General features: G+C 38.3%; 1 protein-coding gene across 3 annotated transcripts in view; it reads right to left on the bottom strand.

The window, feature by feature from the left end:
- ndst1b (N-deacetylase/N-sulfotransferase (heparan glucosaminyl) 1b) overlaps positions 1 to 16,248 on the bottom strand; it is a 107,062-nt gene extending 90,814 nt beyond the window's left edge. For 2 of the 3 annotated variants that reach the window (XM_065287502.2, XM_065287503.2), the window contains exon 1: positions 16,028 to 16,248. The gene's annotated coding sequence lies outside the window, so the exon portion shown is untranslated. Of the gene's footprint in view, positions 1 to 15,477; positions 15,605 to 16,027 lie in introns of those variants that run through there. The other variant, XM_065287504.1, reaches the window with a different exon arrangement.
- Between the last annotated feature and the right edge of the window lie 668 nt (positions 16,249 to 16,916).

Consider the following 16,916-nt stretch of genomic DNA (forward strand, 5'->3'; position numbering starts at 1 on the left):
CTTTTTTAATTGTAATAATTCATTTAAATAATATCAAGTATATGAAAAATTTAAAATTATGTCTGTCAAACCAATTATCACGATTAATCGCATGCATATAAAATAAAAGTTTGTGGTTAGCACTATTCGGATGGGATTTGTTTTCAAACTGACATTTCAACGTGTCCCCCACGACGTCTGTGATTTTATGTAATGATTCGAACTGGACTAAAATGCACAGGCTATACCAGAGGTGAAAGTGTCCGTTTTGTGCGTTTGGTCGTTGCAGAAGATCATGTACTGTGGATAGAATTGTGATGTTTGAAATTTTGCTTTACATAAAAATTATTAAAGAATGTAATTAACTAAATCAAAATAACTTCTAACATACAAAATACAAATCCTACTAAAAGAAGCCTACGTGTTTTATATAAAAGGCTGTCTGCTTATAATAAACTCATAGAAAGAAAGAAATCATGATTAATAACAATTTATTATCTTCATTAATTAACATTACCATTCTGGGATTTGGGTCATCTTGATTTAATATTAAATTCCGCCAAATGAAAAAAACATACATGTCTGAATGAATGGGATGCATAAAGTATAATATACACGTGTTAGTAAGACCTTACGGCAGATCACGTTGACCAAAACACAAAAAAATCTGCGTTTTACAGACATTTGCATTCAGACGGGATTCAATTTCTCAGAGGACCTCTAAGTTTGGCGAAAAACAGTATGTAAATTGCTCTGGATTTTTGCTCTGAAGGTCGTGAGAGGAAAACACAGACATGGCCGTTTCGGAAGGGATTAAAACACAGAGGACCTCTGAGAAGCACAATTTTCGCAGGAGGTCCCCCTGTAAAACTAATGCCATCCGAATAGTGTGTGTGTGTGTGTGTGTGTGTGTGTGTGTACTAGTTCTCGACTAAAACCAGCTTATTCCCAGCTCAGTGCACTGAGGACCTCCATGTGTATCTGAAGTCCAGGCGTGATCACAGCAACACTGGCACCTATTAATGAAATGGTGTGTCTCAGACGTGCCAAGAGATAAGCGGCCAGCTGCTGATGTAGCCCTGCTCAGATGACGAGAAGCTGATACTTGGGTGAATCGAACACAAACACTGGCATGTTGACGGAGAGGCGAAGCGACAGCTTGCTCGGTGTCGGGTTCCAGCAGTAGGAGAGCAAGGCTAGATCAAGCCAGGCAAAAATTTGGCAACACCCTGGCAAAGACGACAAATTGTTGTGCGGTGCCCCGGCTGGGCAGGCTCCTCCGAAAGATTAATTACTCTTCCCAGCACGTCAGACAGAGTCTCTGTTGGAGGGGACAGGGGCTGTCGGGAAGGGCAGCGGACCCATGGCAGATGACACAGGTGGAGAGCTCTGTGGGACCAATCTCTTAACTCCTTGAAATGGGTGACAGAGTACAAGAAACCCAACCTTGTGCCTGCACATCAGTTACTTCGCAGAACGCTTTAGCATAAGGCTAAGAAAGATAAACACGAAGCAACAGAGTTTAATGGATGAAGAGAGGGAGGACAAGTGATTTAAGGGTGTATGCAAGTATTTCGAGAATTCTTTGGGAGGAGTAATAATTTGTGTCTGAGGGTACATAAATAATAATTATTTTTATTTGAAGCCAGGATTTAATCATACTTGAGGGCTTTTTGTGGCCTTCACAAGTCCATCAGACCTTATTTGCGTTTTCCGTTCCAAATTTCTCAAATGTCCCAATGATTCAATGTCACCACGATTTTGATGGGGCAAACACATTAAACATCTGAAATGACTACTATAAACATCCATAACATTCTCTCTAATTGGATTTGGCTTAACCAAAGGAAAAACCTCCTCCATATGAATACTAAAGATTAAACTCGAAAGATTAGTCGGACCTCGTAATTACTCAAGTTTAATGGTAGCGAAGACTGCTGGTCCTTTTAAAGATAAGAGCATTATGAAAAGAAATTAAGGATAAATCCAGGACTCAAAGGAAAAATAAATGCCTTTACATCAACTCCTCTCAACATTAAAGGATTAGCAGTGAAAAAACAGCTGGTTGAGATTCTGCTAAGTGTCCATTACTTTGATAATACAGGCATGGCGGAGCAATAGAGTTAATTGCTTGTATAGCGTGCATCTGAAACATATCAGCGTTGGATTTAAAGAGAATCCCTGATGTTTTTCCATGCTATTAAGAATGATTGCATGACAAAACCACCACAGCGCTTGTCAACTCACAATGCATTCCAGCTACGTGATGCCGTAAAACAACAAGCATGTATCCGCGGACAATCTGGACTGGTGACGCAGTGGTGTAGCAAATGGCATTACATTGCAGGGTCTCAGGGTGCGGAGGAGAGTGGAAAACAGGCATGGGACTTTACGGTTCTTCTTAGGTGTGCAGAAATCAATCTACTTGCAGTTCCTTTCAACAACTGACATCACGCTAAACTAGGTCATTTTAAGTAGAAAACCGTGCTCATCTCTGTGCAGAAAGAGCTGGCGCTGCAGCTATATGATAACACCAAATTGGGTGTTTTGCAATATCACAACATTTCTGATAAAAGTTAAAGGAACAAAACATTCCCACAAAGTCTGATAACAAGCAGGCTTGTGTGACAGCAGATGAAACTAAACATGCAGTTCAAGGAGTCACATTATCAAAGTCATTATCCCGTTCTGTGTACTTCTGAACTCGGTACAAACTTGCCCAACTTTAGGTCAATGGCTTAAAACGCTAGTGTTGGGCGATATGCCCCATAGTGATATCGCCCTATCTTCAGCCTGTAAAATCGGCGATGTAGGATAGTATCGGGAGGGGGGCAAGAGTTTACTCATTTACTTATTTGTTCATTTTTTACTCATTTACGACAAGCCACTGGATTGGTGGACAAAAAAACTAAAGCATAAGGGCAGCTGGGAACACTGTCATGACCGCAACCTTCTTTAACATGATGCCATTAATCCAAGCATGTCATTGACCAGGCACTCTGAAATTTTTTACGTGCCAGGGAGCGGAAACAACGCACTCACTGATTTTAAACCCCTACACAGACATAACCTCTCTAGTCCCAGGAATTGACAGAGCCGCAGGCATTATAAGCTCAGGTGCAAGGAATAGTCAGAGACGCGTACATTACAAGCCCTCTTATGTGAGGAATAGCATGCAATACGCATTGATGTCAAGTGCGGGTTATGCAGGAATGTTAAAGTTAGGGTTGGGCGATGTCCCCATAAATTGGCAGTTGACGATGGTTACGTAAACCATCGCGATGGACGATGATATCGTTAGGCGGGGGGGGGGGGGGTATTTTAATTTTTCGTTATTATTATAATTATTATTCGTTATTTTACTTTATTACTTCCACTTAAGAAGAGTTGTGCACTTTTTATTTTAATATATATTTTACATAAATACTATTCTGTACTTAAAGGCGGAGTCCACGATGTTTGAAAAACGGTTTGGAAAAGGAGACGGGCCGACTACCAAAACACACTTATAGCCAATCAAATCAAATGCCGGGTTGCGTATGTGTGGGGCGGGTCTATCAACAGAAGGTCCAGATTCTATTGGGGTAGGGGCGTGTTTGTTTAGGCGATTTCAAATATCAACACTGGCTTTCAAACATCATGGACTCCGCCTTTAAAATCTATAATTTTGTTATTTTACTATCCCAACTAATGTCTCTTTCCTAAAGGTTGCACATAAGGGGAAAAAGTAGCTTTAATCCACTGAAGAAGAGTTGTGCACTTTTAAGCACCTTTTAATCTCTTTACATAAATATTTTTTTCTATTTAAAAGCTATAATTTCATTATTTTACTAACCCAACGACTCCTCCGCGCTTTCCAAATTTTGCACGTAAATATCTGTGCATATGTGCCACCAGTACTCAGTCAGAGAGCGGGTCTTCAGCACCGCGGGGAGCAGCCAGCACTTCAATCCGCAGCTTATTAAAACTAGACAAAGTGAACAGGGCCAGACACATCTAAATTTAAACATGGTCTGTGTATGTAAATCCCGCGTTTCGGTCGGAGTGTTGTTCCCGTTTTCTTGTTCTTGACGTTCCCTGAATTCTGGGTTTATATCTTAATCTGCCGCTTCAGTGCAGTATAGCCTCAATGTAACAATGAGCACGATCTCCCGAGACACTACAAAAGGCTACTAATAAATGATTAATATGGGCTGTTTTCTTGTACAAAATTAAATATTTTAAGATAAATGTACAACATGTAAAAAGACAAGATTCTAGCAATGTCAAGATTAGGGATGGGCATTTTCCAGTTATTTACTAATTTTTTTAATATTTAATTTTTCGAATATTTAAGCTCTTAAAGAACGAATATTCGTTTATTTAAATTATGTTTATTAAGACATGCGTGTTTTGTATTTTTCATTTTGTCATAATTTTACAGAAGGCTTATAATTAGGAAATATCCACAGCAAGCTAAACTTATATTCTGTATGTATATATATATATGTATGTATTTTAAGTTGAAAACATTGTAAAAAAAAAATATATATATATATATATATTAAATTCTTCTTAAAAATATCCTTCAGAAAAAAATGCGTTAAAACTTAATGCGGAGCGAAGTCTAGTCAAATCCTTAGTTTCAAGTCGGTCGTTAGTATTAATTCATTACTGTTTGATGTTACATACATTATATTATACCAAATATTATACACTAACCCCAAATCTAAGCGAAGTTTGAGGACTTGCGAAGCTTAAAGTTTGAGGACTTGACAAAGTAGGCTATCATCATTTAAACAGACTCAAAACACCAAGAGTCCGGAGCAAACGAAAAAACACATCTACATAACCGACTGCTCAGTCGCCATATAGCCTAAATATCTTCTCAGTTTAGTTTGACGTATTTGTGAATAAAGAAAACCATATTTATCCTACCTGCTTCGGTGAAAGCCCGTTCTTCTGACTAGATACAATAATGCCGGTGCTGCGGAGAAAACTCTTCCTGATGATGGTTATCCGATAAAAACAACAGACGGATTGAACAAGATTGAAAAGAAAGATTTAACATTTTTTTACAAATAACGTAAGCTGGCTCGATACATTATTTTTGACTGTGCAAAGTTACTAACGTTAGCTTAATTTAACAACATTTTACAAAGACGGTGCTTTGCTTTAAACTGCCAAGTGCAGTTATCCGGTTCATTTTCGAAAGAGCACCGCATATAATAAATGTTCTCCGTTTCATTTCGTTCTCCGTGTCTGTCTCTTTATTAACAAAAAGAAAGTAGACTTTATAACAGAAAGCTTACAAATCTCTCATGATGTGTTGATTCGGGCGGCGGAGAAGCACGTTTAATAACACGTGAGCCCTCACTGAGCCAGTGGCCAAATACGGCGCGGCGGGGACAAACCCGGAGATAAAAGGAAAAACTTAAATTCGTCTGCAATCTGCATTGCCAAACAATCAGAAATACATACAAATTAATGTTCATGTATATTTTACATTTAAGTCTGTAAAAGACAGTATAGATGAAGTGAAAAAGCATTAAATAAGTTGTTACCCTTTGGTGGCACATTAAAAACAAACAAACATTCGAATAGCATTTTTTAAATTCGAATTATTATTGCCATTCGAATATCCGTGCCCATCCCTAGTCAAGATCAAATGCCCGACAGGATATTTTTACAGACTAACACACGTCACGTCTCACGTCTTCTATTTAATTTATAGAGCAATTCACGCAAAGATATTAGGTTAACTATAGTCTATATAGAAGAGAGTAAGTGTATGTCGACTCGCAGCGGAGTGGGGAGGGGGCGTGGCATCACGATGGTGTCTCTCCATCGTGATGTCAGTCAACCATCACGATGGACGATGATATCGTCTATCGGCACAACCCTAGTTAAAGTGAAACTATGATTATGATAATAATAATAATAATAAATAATTATAATAGGCAAACATGCCAACTATCATCATGAAGGCTGGCCTATTTGCCATTCAACTGACTATTTTTGACAGACATAGTATCGTCTATTGGCACAACCCTATAAATCACTACTTTAAAGGGCACCCATTTCATTGCTAAAGAACAAGGTTTTTTGTGTATTTGGTGTAATACAATGTGTTCGCGTGGTTTATGGTTAAAAACACATAATTTTTCACATACCTTACATTTTTGTAGCTCTAGATTTCACTCTCTTCCTGAAATGCGCAGATTTGAAAAGCTCTGTGTCCCTGATTGGCCAGCTAATCTATACGTTGTGATTGGCATCAACACCTCTGACGTCAGCCGGAAACGTGACGCTTCTTACCATGTTTGAAAGATTCGGTTGTTAAGAGGACTTAACTTACAGTCTGTAAGTCCAAAGTGGGAGGAATTATGATAATGTAGGTCTTGTCTACATCACCAATCCCAGGAAGTTGCCTACAATCCGTGTGTTTGTTGTAGTCCAAGAAGAGAGACTTACGTTGGAGACGACAACTTGCGTCATCATTTACTTTGGGGTTTGTACCTTTTGCACATCGTTAAAGGTGACATAGAATGATTGAACGGGGTATTTATCCTTGTTCTGTGATGTGACATGTAGACAAAAAATTTTTGTTTGGGTCTGTAATGCCTTAGAAGCTTCCTAAAAACCTCTCTCAGATAGCTCTATTAGGGTGGGGGATTTTAAACAAGTGGTTTTGCACCTATTTGGCTCCCCCTACTGGCTTAACTTGCAATCTCATTACTGATTGGCTGACTTTGCTGCCACTCAAAAAATGTGGCCAATTATTTTAAAGTGGAGGGGCAGTGAGATGCCTGTGATGTCATAAACATCAGTTTTTCAGATTGGGCCGTTTTCTGGCTGACGTTTCTAAAAGAGGAATTTCTATGAGACTGAGATGTTTAGCATGTCTAGCACTTTTTGTATGTTTGTGAATGCGGGTAGACTACCATTATTCAACAAAGACAAGGTACAAATGGTTTTTCATTCTCTGTCCCCTTTAATATGAACTAACACACACACCAAAGGAAATGTAAAAACGTAAATCGGACAATAGGTGTCTTTGAAAAAAAATTACTCTGGAGTTCAGATGCAAGAGCGTCTGACATGTTTGCTTGTAAATTAGTGCTGTTTAGTGGATTCTGACAACATACTCGTGTCTGACAACCTAATGGCGGATTTGAAGAGAATGTATTTGATAAACATTATACGTGCCGAGAGCATTCATTTAATACCATCATCTCATTTTTGACAGAGCTTGCGTTTAACAGCTTTGCATCCGAGGTCCTCAATTGGAAATGAGGAAATACACGTTGTCATTTAAAAGGCCATTTTAATAACAGCCTCCAGGTTACACATTCACTCTTCATACAACAATGCCTTTTATTACTGATGAGCAATTGTCTTATGTCAACATTTTATGTCAACTAATCAACTTAAAGAAGTATGAGCACTAATCATACATAGGGAGGAGAGCACAAGCGTTATGCAACAAACCAGACATTTCCTGGATAAGCGAAGCCAAGAAGATCCAAAGACGACCAAGTCATAAAAAACACAGCCTGTGGTCGGATGTGAACAGCTTTAAAAACACTATTACTTGACACTATTTCTATGCTTTTAAAGCTCATCGACCTGATTTCTACACAATAGCAAAGCAAAAGTCCAATTCAAGCATTCCAAGCTATTTTTCTTATAACATTCTTCAATCTTCCCACTCTACTACCAATCTATATAGGTTCCTACAACAGTAATCCTTATCATCTGCAAACCTTGAATATCTAACCTTTTTTCACATGAATACTTATACATCTAAACATGATCTGTACATCACAAGCACACTACTCTTAAAGGAATAAGAAATGGATAAAGCCATGCAGACTTCCACAGAGCTTGAAGAAATTTAAACAGTTTCTTTTTGATGTTTCTTATCTTCATTAAATAGATTTCCTGATAATACACACACTTGACCTCATCTAGAGATCCATATAACCACAGCGAGATGACATTAAGTGAATTCAAATGGAAAGGAAGCTTCAACAATTTTCTATTGAAAAGTTGATGAGTTGAGTACACCGCTATTATGCAACGCACTTCACAGCTCAAAACTTGAAATATGAAAGTACCTTATATGTAAAGTGTTTCTACAAAACTGACAATCCAGTTATGATCATGTAACTTGGGTCTTATTCAAGGAGTTTTCTATAGACAGATGATGAGGTAGGTTTATCACTACAAGTGATCCTGTACTATAAAGCTGAAAAATTTTGTAAACTTTGTTGGAGCAGTGTAAATGGTCCGCACAAAACATGAATTAAAGGTGCCACAGAATGTAAAACAGGTCCATTAAAACACGTACTACAAGATTCATGAACAGGTTTTATCCAAAAGCAATAACCAGGTTAAACACTGAACTGAAACTGAACACATTCTTGGCTATATTTAATCTTGAACTGAAAGTACACTCTTAACATTAAAATAGGACCAGTAAAACACATTGAGCACTTAACTCAATTATTATTATTTTCATTTATAGCTCGATATCTCAGAACCCATTAATTTTGTTGGATCTATGTTCAATGACAATAAATAAATCTGAAACTGAATGTAAAACTGTATTTATCTAGGCATAGATGAGTAATAAGATTTCTGTACATGGTTAAGACATATCGTAGGCCTCAAACGCGACTGTTTCCTCCTTCTTAAACCTCATGCATGCAAAAGACCACTGGAAAACCTCATGCATGCAAAAGACCACTGGAAAACAGACCAATCTTAACATAACACCAACTGTGACGTTATAGCCGAGATGTTCGCCCACAATATTAAATTACACATTCAATTAATTACAATGTACAATGCTAAAGACAAAGTTGTGACTGCTGAGTTAGCGCTATATGCTAGTAAATGCTATATGCTAACGTTTAGGCTGAAGTTCTACTATAGACGTTACAGTTACATTTTGCAGGTCTATATCGGAAAAAAACGTACCACTCAGAAATGTCCATTAACCATCTTCAAACAATTAATTATTCCTCAATTCCGTATCTTTGTCTGATACAGAGTCAAACATAAGATCTGTTTACACACACAGAGAGCTACTAAATTGAACTGCTCTGTGAAACAGCCAATAAGAGCAGAGCTCAACATTATTATTCATGACTAGGGATGGGACGTTATGAAAATTTCATGTTGCATGTGCATGCCTGCGTCAAACTGATTCTGGCTAGACAGGATTTACAGCGAGTTTTCAAAATCACGGTAATCAAACACTAGCCTGGTTAGCCAGACCTACATCAAGATGTAAGGTCTGGCAACTCTTCACACAAACGACTCAATGCAAGGGGCGGGATATAAGGTTGTCCCTCAAAATGCCTCTGCACGCAATAGGATAGCGCTATGACCAATCAGAGCAACAAAGAAGGTGACGTAGTTACCGTAACCAGTCGGCAAAACTCCAAACACATCTTTCTTGCTTAAAAAGGACTTCAGTAGGGTTATTTGCTCTTCTCTCAAAGAAAAACATAAGTCTAAGTCCCCCAGAGTCGCGGCCAAAGCCGCTTCAAAAGAAAGCTGTTCGCCAGCAGCAGCAGCCATTCTTTGTTTTCAAGTAGGAACCGTTGCAGCTCTGTCGTCATCATGTTAAGCCCGCCCCACAGACGCTACACACAATGTGATTGGCCTGACCAAATTTTGGTTTTTGGAGCTGTTAAGTGTATTGTGAGTGCCTAGACTAAACCCTGGCAGCAAATATATTTTGCGGCCGCTAGGGTGCGTCTAGATTTCTAGGCTAATCAAACACGGTTGTAATGATAATTAAATTTCAAACGATAATACTAACCAGCAGGACATTTTAGCGTGGTTAATCGAGAAACCGGTAATCGTCCCATCCCTATTCATGACCCTTTCAAAAGACCATTTCATTCTAATCCTAGGTTTGTAAATAGACATGCAAAACCATCTCTGGATAATTTTTACACTTAAAAAGTTCACACACCTTCTATGTAGATATCAGAGAATAATTTAACAGATTTTTGCATTCTTTGGCACCTTTAACAAATAGGCAATGGCATTTATGTAGTTTACATGAAGATGACAATGCATTGTTATCAAAAACTTGCACACTCGCTCTAAAATTTTTGTATTTAAGGATGCTGTTAATAGCCAAACAGTTAAAATCATGTTTATCAACTTCAGTAATTTAATTCATAAACATATTAATGTAATACAATATAATACCAAACTATTTGTTTCCATCTTAGTTGCAACAGTTTTGGAAGGGCCTTTTTGGGGCTGTTTACTGTGAGGGGGTGGTCCGTGAGACGGTGGGCGAGTCTCTCTGCTGTCATTCAAACGCAAGCGGGACAAAAGTTTATATGGACGCAAACTTATATTATGTCGGAGCCCGCTGCTTGTTTAGCAAGTATACATGCTGCACAGTGTTTTGAACGTTTATTTGTTGGAGCTTTCTCTGAATTTTCAGCGCAATTGATGAAATAGGATCGCGCAACTTTCACGCTTTCAAAACGAAACTACGGAGAACACCCGCAGTAGTTTTGTCAATGAAAGGCTAAAAATAGCGCTGTTCACCGTATGTTCACGGCAGAAGTAAAAAAAAAAAAGACGTAAAATTAGTGTTTAATACCTCAGATTAGATAAATGGGCGGAGAGAAGGCGGTCGCGTGTGGCTGTTCGAACCATAGATATGTATATAGAGGCTAGATGGCTCGTCCGCACTGATGGCCAATTGAGTGGAACGTCCGCATTTTGGCGGCCATCTTAGGACAGGGCGCTCGCTCACTCGTAGCATTGAGTTTTAATGATGCAGGTACTTTTAAATGACCATAACTTGCTTAATTTTTTACCGATTTTCAAACGGATTGGTTTGTTATAAACGTCAAAGATGTACCTATGACACTGAATACGTATACTAAAAATAAATAAAAAATTCATGAAACATGTTAAAGCATCCAGAATTATAGCCACGTTAATAACGTTTGTAAAAAAACAAACCGTTTGTAAATCCGTCAAGAATTCAGCAAGTTACGAGCATTTTAGTTGGCGTATGTCACTCACCACAGCAGCAGGGAGCAGCACTATGGCAGCACTGACCTAAGATGGCCGCCAAGTGACGACACAGCTGACTCTGCCTTGAGCCATCTAGCCTTTATATACATATCTATGGTTCGAACACATTCAACCACATTGCGTTCCGCAACTCCAAAGCGATCCGATCGAAAGTGGTTTCGACTACCTCTGAATGTGGTTGAAAGTGGTCGAAAGTGGACGCGTTCAAAACGTTTTGAACACCGTTTACACCTGGCATTAACTTCGTCCACTTGTGATCCGATCGACGAAAACGCATGTTAATGCCAAGTGTAAAACAGCCTCTTTGTTCTGTTCCAGAATGGATCAGGTTGATGGGTGATTGACAACTAGGCCATGCCTGCCCTGCTTATTTATACTAAAAAGCTTGGACAATCCACATAAACCTACCTAACCTATTTTCAAGTGGGCATCCTGATTAAATCAAAATATCATTCGATATATACTTATTCATTTAGCTGACGCTATATATATATATATATATATATATATATATATATATATATATATTTTTTTTTTTTTTGTCAAACCCTACGGAGTTTTATCCCAATTGCTAGTAATCCCTCAAAACGAAAGTTTTATTGCAATATTGTCTGTCAACAGCGACTACAACGATTTATCTTACATAAAAGCACTTTTCTAAATACATTTCTAATGTTTCATAAATCAAACAGTGATATTTAAAAGTAAGAGACAGGAAAACTTAAGTTATTGATGTGCAAGAGAAGAGAAAAAGAGCTCTGAGCACACTTGGATTCCCAATACTCTGCTTAATTTGCCTGATTGCTCCTGGCAGACCACCCTGTGACTCTATCCAGTCATGAGAGGTGAACCCATGGCCCCGCACAGCGAGAGCGCAAGAGCATTAAACGCTCTACAGACCGCAGTCTTGGCCGGGTGCAATCCTTTACTAAAGGGGGTGTTAACCTGAGGGAGAAGGGTCAGAATATTCCCACTTGCACGTATCAGTGACGGACATTCAATGCTGCAAGCGGCGTTCATCCTTGTACCAACATCTAAGAGACAATGAACAAAGCTCACTGCAAAATTTCAAAGTAAAGCCATGTTTGCAAGACCAAAACGTCAGCTTTGATGTAGCCCAGTACTCCAAAATCAACTCTCAGCATAATGAATTAAAGACAAACGCTGTATTCTTTGGCAAACATGAGAAACTGATGTTGGGAAAGCCACACAAATATTTCAGCTCCGAGCCGAATCTTCATTTGTTGACTTGAGGTCATACTCCGGTTCAGTCTAGTCTGCATTGCTGTTTTGGTCTCATTTCTTTAATGAAAACTCAATATGATATTTATCTTGCTGTGCCATAGAGCAAGGTTGAATGCCACCTACTTTCATGCCCCCACTTTCAATTTGACTCCTTAATTCACATTCAAACTGGAGATAAATACGAGGCCCTGAGCACAGGCATTCACGTCTCAGCTATTCGAACAGCCTGCAATTTCTCATCATTGAATCTTCTAACCTTTCCACCCAGATTCAGCCTTTCAAACAGCAAAACAACAGCCTCTCGCCCTAATCCTCGAGACAAGCCACTGTGAACGCCTCATTCTGCCCCAACATGTTCTGGTGTGCACTAAGAGATATTCCACAGCCGCTGAAATCCACTAAAACCACCGCTTTGCTGTGCCTCAAGCCAATATTTTCAAGAGACACGGCTCTGACAGAAATACATCGTCCTCTTTTGAACTGTACACCTAATAACTCAATTGAATGCGTACAATGTGCTAAAATACTTGATCAATGGTCACCAAGCAAATTGGGAACACAATAAATCCTGGTGGGTCTGTAACGGAGGAGCTAAACTTGACAACATATGAAGGTTAATCCATCTCAATCTCAATAAGAAAGTTTAAGACTCCCATTACTTCATCAGCACTATCCTGGATTTATCAATTCTCTGTTACATTAGAGGATTAAATCAAGCCATGGCTGTAATATAACAAATAATCCTGTTCATATTTATAACAGAACAACACACCGCAAATGATTAAACACTTTACAAATAAGGTTGTATTTTTTAACATTAGTTAATGCATTAGCTTGGGCATGGGCCGGTTAGCGGTTTCAACGAATACAAGGGTTTTAAAGAAGCAGTGTTCACACTTTGTTTTAAAGGGACACTACACTTTTTTGAAAATAGACTCATTTTCCAGCTCACCTAGAGTTAAACATTTGATTTTTACCGTTTTGGAATCCATTCAGCTGATCTCCGGGTCTAGTGCTACCACTTTTAGCATAGGACTTTGCTGCCGTAACATGGCTGCAGGAGGCGCAATGATAACTTTCAATAGAAGGTGACTATTTTCGGGTGGTGTGCAATATCACTATGCCTGCTGCAGCCATAGTACGGCAGCAAAGTCCTTGATTATTACGCCAGAATGAGAGTATAGTTCCTAGCCATGTCTGCCTAGAAAATCGCAACTTTTAATTTTCTGGCGGACTTAGTGCACAATGTAAATACAGAAGAGTCAAGTTTTACATAGGAAAAATATCAAACTCTTTGGTTATTTTTTTAGCGCGATGCTAATGGTCTAATCAGATTCAATGGGTTACGCTAAGCTATGCTAAAAGTGGTACCGCCAGACCTGAAGATCGGCTGAATGGATTCCAAAACGGTAAGAATTAAATGTTTCATTCTAGGGGAGGTGGAAAATTAGCATATTTTCAAAAGAGTGGACTGTCCCTTTAAGATGCATTTTGGTTGATCGGCTCTGGACGAGGCTAAAGACGAGGTGTAAAATTAGGGATGGGCCGATAAATCGTCCGATGATGCTTGTTATGCTTCTCAATGAATTACGGTGAAATGCAGCTACATCCAAAAGCCAGAGGGCGCCCTCGTGCAAAAACTCAATATGGGACCATTTACCCATATTGAACCATTTTAAACACACATCTCCAGAAAATGGCTTAAGCATATCTTTATATTGCCATTCTTCAAACCCTTTCGATATGAAAGCCCAAAATGTGATGTACAGAGCACAATGTTTTACATCGTTTCTGACATCTAAAGCCAACACACAGTGTATAGCGCTATCTTTAGGCTTTCATTGCAACTGAAGCGCTGTTATCCGCGTCTTTCATTAGTTTCATTTTGTGAGCGTGTGAAAGTTGTGCAAGCTTATTTTATTGATTTCATTGAAATATCAGATAAATCTCTTACTTGTACATGTACAAAACACTGTTCAGCATGTTTACTAACAAAACAAGCAGCGGACTCTGACATAATATTAGTTTGCATCGATTTAAACCCACTACTTCTCCCGCTCGTGTTTAAATGACAGCAGAGAGACTCACCCACAGTCCCCACAGACTATCCCCAACTAACATTTTTGTGATACCGTTTTTAAGATATGAGCTGTGTTTACACAAAAATAATTCTAATTGATTTGATGTTTACATTTAATATTACTTTATAAATATTCCTTTTTTTTAAAGAATATTATAATTTAAAGGCTTTATTTTTACCTGGCATACACGTTGAACATTGCTTTAAAATAAAATGTATTGTTTCCAATTCAAAAGATGTTGTTTGTATTCGCAGACATGCAGACATTAGAAAATAACACATTTTAGTGTGGCAAAGGCAATACAGCAACACCATAAAACCGTGCTATTTTTATCATCATACTAGTTGCCAAAATCTCATACCAGTCCATGCCTACATAAGCTAACATTGAACAATACTTCAACATTTATTAATCTAGGTTCATGTAAATTTTATTACTTACTAATACAGAAAGTTGTTGTAACTTTAGTTAATCACAATAAACTTGAACTAACATGAACAACTGTTTTGGCATTAACTAACATCAACAAAGATTAATAAAAGTTGAAAATAAATACATTGCTCATTGTTGGTTCATGTTAGCTAATGCTTTTCCTAATGTTAACAAATACAACCTTATTGACGTTTCTTTTGCATAAGCAATCATATGCAAACGTCTACATGGTCTACATTAAAAGAAAAACATAACCCTTTTACAAAGTGGCACATTGGTGCCGAGCTTTAAAACGTTTCCTCGTGTGTATATTTAACATGCAATTTTAGAAAAATATAAGTACTTATATACTTATATGTAAGCAAAGAATGCATTCACAAACATATTAATAACTGTAACTGCACTGGTAACCACTTTCAAAAGAAAGTGTCTTAGTGGCCTGTTATTGTTCAAATCAAAGAAACAATTCATACAAAGCACGACAGCAAACTAAATCCAAAACAGAAACATTGTTAAACATTGAAAAGTCATGATTTTAAATTAAAACTTCATTTTTCCTCTGGCGTGTTAGCTTGCTAACAGCTAACGTTAGGCAACCCGTTTAATTCAGTGCGGCGGCTAATCCACTGCTAGTAAAGTTATACTGGGATGAGCTGTGAAAATACCACATTAAACTCACATTTCAGGTATCCTTTCTTGTTTCTCGTTTTGGGAAAAAGTTAAGAGAATATAGATGTTTACATAACACAAAACACTTCCAGGCAGGAGTAGCAGACTGGCTATGCTAGGCTAAACCGTGGGAAGGTAAATGAGGATCATCATGATCCAGAGACTTTGAGCCGTGTTTCAAAACCCAGCGAGCTGCCTACCTAGACGGCGTTTTTGAGACTCGTTCAAACGCGTCTGCTATGATAAAAAAAATTATTCACTCGCACAGATATGTCCAAAAATGCTGTCAAGAATGGAGCATGTAACGTTATATGTTTCAAAACACAGCATTTGGGCTGGTGTTATGCTAAAGACCGATCCGTAAAACCTAGCCTGCTGTCTAACACTATAAGCATTATTTCTGCATAGACTTATCTGCTAGGGCGTATGCCAACCTAGACAAACTACTAACGTTATAAGTCGCATTATAACAGTTGCATACATATTCAAATCGCGCGTCCCCGGTTGTCTCTACTGTTAGCAAGTTAGCTGCTCCAGAATTCAAAGAAAGATTCACTCACCAAGTTAAAATCAGGCTGTCTGCTCCAAAAATACTTGGTCTTCAGTCCATATACATGAATAAAGCATGGGAGGTTTTAGGAGACTGATATGGCCTGAATGAATCGTGGCGTCCCGGCTTAAAAGCAGAGTGAACAGTGTGTGTGTCGGCTGAAGCAAGCAGAACTCGAGCTTGCCTGACTGTCCCTCTCTATCTATACACACTTGGTTCTTTCCCTCTGGATAGTGCGCAAAGGAGCACTGCAAACAGTTTCCACTAGTGGGCACCAATAAAGAGCGAATCACCAGCCTTTGTGCACTGTCAATGGGCGAGGACGACTTCACGTGTCGCTGCGCAAACCGATAAACGTATGAAATCATAGTACCGCGAGAACGATTCAACATACCGCCCCGTATTCTGTGTACTGTCGCGGTAGTGTGATGTCATACGCCGATCTATCTGCGCAGTGCTATTGAACGCGCCTAATTTTAAAGAGCTTATTAAGTTAAAGCGATAGTTCACACAAAAAGTAAAAATTATTTTATCATTTTCTCATTCTCATGTGTTCTTAACCTTTATGAATTTCTTTATTCTGATGAACACAAAAGAAGCTATTTTAATAAATAATGGTAAGCACACGGTTGACTGTGACACTTGACTTTCATAGTAGGAAAACAAATATTGTGGAAGTATTGTGATAAATGATGAAGAAGATATTTTAATAAATGATGGTAAACACACAGTTGACTGTGACACTTGACTTCCATAGTAGGAAAACAAATATTATAGAAGTATTGTGATAAATAATGAAGGAGGTATTTTGATAAATGATGGTAAGCACACAGTTGAACATACCCATTGAATTCCATTGTATTTGTTCTTATTATGGACATCAATGATTACTATCAACT

Source organism: Paramisgurnus dabryanus, chromosome 18 (genome assembly GCF_030506205.2).
Source record: "Paramisgurnus dabryanus chromosome 18, PD_genome_1.1, whole genome shotgun sequence".
In the NCBI taxonomy this organism is placed as follows: Eukaryota; Metazoa; Chordata; class Actinopteri; order Cypriniformes; family Cobitidae; genus Paramisgurnus; species Paramisgurnus dabryanus.